The following is a 4,610-nucleotide window of genomic DNA, read 5'->3' as shown; positions in this document are numbered from 1 at the left end:
TGATAAGTTTAAGAACCACAGCACCTAGACTCTAGCTGGCCTAGGCCTAACAGCTCAGCGTCTGCTGGACTTATCAAAATTGGCGTGAAAGGAAAGCCTGATAAGTTTAAGAACCACAGCACCTAGACTCTAGCAGGCCTAGGCCTAACAGCTCAGCGACTGCTGGACTTATCAAGATTGGCGTGAAAAGAAAGCCTGATAAGTTTGAGAACCATTGCTCAGGTACCAGTTCAATGCAGATTGTGTTTATATATTCAATTACGTAAATGGTTAAATAAAGTTATTTGGACACTATGACTTTTATGTCCATTTATTTTATACTTTACATTATTTTTATCTTTAAATACCCAAACGCTTTTTTTTTCCACTAATAAACATTACATAAAATTTAATAACCCTATCACTCACCACCGATTAGAAGTGTATTGTATCCATTGAAGTCATAAATAATAAACATTTTGAACTTACTATGCTGAGGATAGAATTATTATTATTACCATTTGATCAAATCAAATAAGATCATGTATTTAAACTGTTAGAAATTAATAAAAAAAATTGACGATTAATAGTAAGCAATTGGCATGGTTTAGGTAAATCTAACAGTATCGTCTGATTTTTTATCAATCACGAAAAGCTTATAGTGCCCCCATCTATAAAATCTTTACCGTTAAACTACTAACATGTTTTGAAATAAGTAAATCAAAAACCGTGTTTTATTCCAATGTGTGTTAAGCAGTTTGAGTCCCTAAAGTTTTTGGCCACTAGCGTATTATAATGTCGTGTCTAATAGACTAGTTGAGACTAACCGTTGTTCATTCCAAAGTGGGGAAAATTCAGAAGTTCTGCAAAATAAATATTTTTTTTATTGTACTGAATATAATAAGAAAGAAGACAATATTTGGTAGTATATTGTTTTAATATTGTAAGGCAGTTTGTTTGTAGACATTAATAAGGAAATGAACGGCTCCCAAGAATTATTAGCAGAGAGCTTGACTTAGGGATCATTCAAAAATTACGTAATGCTATAGTAGGTGGGTGGGTGGGTGTCTAAATCTGTGTACGATGTCTTTCAGGGGTAGTTGGTGTCATGAACAGTGCTACATAACATAAGTTACAGTAACAACATTTGAGGTCTGCAGAAAAATCTATATTGGAATTTAGCCTACTTCGATTTGAATTCAAAACACCTTTGATAACTGGAACATTTGCAAAAATAACTTGTTTAGTCACATTTTCGTGTATTCTAAAGTATATGTCAGATAAACAAAAACAAACATTAGTACTGTCTATCCGAAAAGAAACATTTACTTCTTAGAATTTTAAAAACAATGCTTTTATCATAACCCACTAGATGGCGGTAGTTTGCATTGGCGACTATCACAATTGACTGTATGATTAATGTTTGTATAATTTACCGGATTTATTAAAGAGGTCATATAATTATTATTTAATATACTTAGAGATATTTACACTTAAAGGGTCTGGGTTATAGGGGTAATCAGTCATTGTTACATAATGAATAACGGGTGTTAGGATCTGTGTTACATGAGGTTGGGAAAAGATAGAGAAAAAATTACTTTATGCAATTTTTTAATGCTTCCTTAGGTATAGAGGGCGCTGTTACAAATTATCAGTAGAAACCTTGGCACTAAGTGTAGTTAGCATTGTTACAAATTATTAGTAGAGTCCTTGGCATTAAGTGTAGCTAGCATTGTTATAAATTATTAGCAGAGACCTTGGCATTAAGTGTAGTGTAACGTCTTTGGTCGTTTGTTAATTTCCCGTAAAAATTCTCTCCGAGAAACTTCAGCGATACTTGTCCTTTCTTAAATAAAACTAGTTTATTCTTTCTCAATACAACTTTGCAATACACAGAATTTCCACGGTCACTTTAACTTCAACACACGCTATAATTCAAAACGATTCACGCACTTTACTTACGACTTGACTCGATTATCTGTCTCTATATCTCCCTATCTGCGATTATATCTCCGTTTTATTTGCCGAGCTAATATACTAAAATAGAGGGCGACTGGAAAAGACTAGAGTTGCTAGGAAAAGTTATGATCCTTCTAGAAACTAATGGCGTGTTATAAGCATCACGTGACTACCGCTGTCGTAACAGTATCTAGCATTGTTACAAATTATTAGCAGATACCTTGGCATTAAGTATAGTTAGTATTGTTAAAAATTATTAGTAGAGACCTTGGTATTAAGTGTAGTAGCATTGTTACAAATTATTAGTAGAGAGCTTGGCATTAGACGTAAAAAGCATTGGTAAGCAACTTTTTGTAAACATTCTAGACTTAAGAATGTAAATAGCTATCTGGAGAAGCTGGTTAGCTTGTTTGATTTGTATTGCTAACTTAAGACCAGGGGCGTCGAGAGCCAGCCCAGGCCCCGGGCTCAGTAATATCATCTAGCCCCCCTTTCATTCTATTTATTACCTTTTTCTGATTTTTCATAAAAAAAATTTAGGTGACAAATTTCTCCATGAATCCATGAAAAGCAGTAACCATTTTAACTCATTAAGTAGTATGCATTTCTAGTGAGTTTTAGAATATCCCACTGCCAGGCTCCTCAACAGCTGCCCTCCCCACACTAACAGATTTTTGTTAGCAGACTAGCAACTTGATTTTACGCCGAGTACTACCGGTAGAGTGTTATATTATTGCTTAATTTAACGCCGAGTACTACCGGTAGAGTGTTATATTATCGCTTGATTTTACGCCGAGTACTACCGGTAGAGTGTTATATTATCGCTTGATTTTACGCCGAGTACTACCGGTAGAGTGTTATAGTATCGCTTGATTTAACGCCGAGTACTACCGGTAGAGGGTGCATATTATCACGTATCCACGGTCCCAGAGTGTGGAGCGCGATTTTGGGGTAACAGTTCGCGAACCATGAATCCTGGAATTCATAGACAGGTGCACTAATTACTATTTCACGCCTTGCGTCATATGTACAAATATTTATTAAGATAATTAATAAAATTAAGGTTATTTTCTGGAAAGCTGTACAAGTATAAATGTTTTAACAGGTTTCTTCGAAGTTAAATAATTTTTGAGATTGTACAGGATTTTTTTTTCTTTCAGTTTGATGGACTGACTACTATAAAAATGCTATTTTGATCTTTCACTGCGAATATATATTTATATGTATGTATATATCTATGTATAAGGTGGAAAAGTCGTTGCAGGTAAATATGTGTATGTATCTAAACTAATTGTACACTTTCTTGCTACGTTTTGATTACTCAGGTTTAGTTGCGAAACCAAAGTGGTCGGTTAGAAAGACTAGCGACTGATTTGGGTGAAACAGAATAAATTAATGTGTTTGATTTTCGAAAACTTTTTATGGTCCTTTGGAGATTTTTAAACTACATTTTTGTATTTTTAGCTAATTCTGATTAATGCCATTTCACATAGATCGATAAAGACACATCCATATCCAGTACGCACTAAATCGTTTTACGTGTACAGTATCGCCATCTCTTAGCGAAGTTTGAAACTTGTGTGACACGAAAATAATTCATTACATAAAATATTTGAAAAAATTAATGTTTTGTACTTTTGTCGAAACCTTATTTTGGGGGGGGGGGGGTAATAAAAGTCATTTTTTAGAATTTTATTTTTTGTTTTCTCTTTAACAGACTACCACATGACAACTCATTCTTTTAGTATTAACCATAAAAAAAACATTTTTATTGTGAATTAAAATAATCTAAAATTGAGATTTGTTTACCGATTTTACTTTCTTTACTTAAATAATTTTAACAAATATGACAATTGGGATAATATTTATATGAAATAAGATTAAGAAGTCTCAAAACTTAAAGTCACTTAATTCTGTTGAACTGGAAAGTGCTCACAACGTTTTTTCTACTGATAATAGAAACAAGTTAAATAACCGTGTTGTTTGTTCCACGAATCATTATATTTTATACATGTGGCTCAGTACGTTGATCACCTATGAGTTTGGATCTCTTTGTTTCAGTACAACTTTTATCCAAATTATATCGGTCAGTAAGGTTACCTGATACTCGAGTCAACGTTGGAATTATTAATTATCAGACCTCCGTATCCCACGACTTTTAGAAAATAGGCCTTCCGTCGGTCCAGTCCTTATGACGTAAATTCAGAAGACATTTAATCAAATTGCATTCATTTCAAATCTTTATTCGGGGGATCACGAGTTCGAATCCTGTCATCGAACATACTCATTCTTTCATTTGTGGGGACGTTATAATGTGGCGGTCAACCCAACTCTTCGACCAGATAGCCCAAGACTCACCGGTGGGTGATGGTCACAACCTGTTTTACCACTTCTAGATAGCCCTCGAGTGGCTTTGCACGAAATTCAACAAACAAAATCAGTTCTTTGAAGTTCAACTTCTCTGACCTCAATTGGATAAACCGCTAGTATACTTTCAATAAAATATTTGTCATATTTTTATCCAAGCCGTTCATTTACCTCAAAATATATTAACACATTTACATTATCACCATATATTAGAATAATTACATGTGGTAAAAACATGTGACCATCTCGGTACTGATCTAGATGTGGTATATTTACATGTGACCATCTTGGTACTGATCTAGACG

Source organism: Limulus polyphemus, unplaced genomic scaffold (genome assembly GCF_000517525.1).
Source record: "Limulus polyphemus unplaced genomic scaffold, Limulus_polyphemus-2.1.2 Scaffold10426, whole genome shotgun sequence".
NCBI classification, from domain to species: Eukaryota; Metazoa; Arthropoda; class Merostomata; order Xiphosura; family Limulidae; genus Limulus; species Limulus polyphemus.
The sequence above is the reverse complement of the archived record's forward strand: the minus strand, read 5'-3'. Positions refer to the sequence as shown.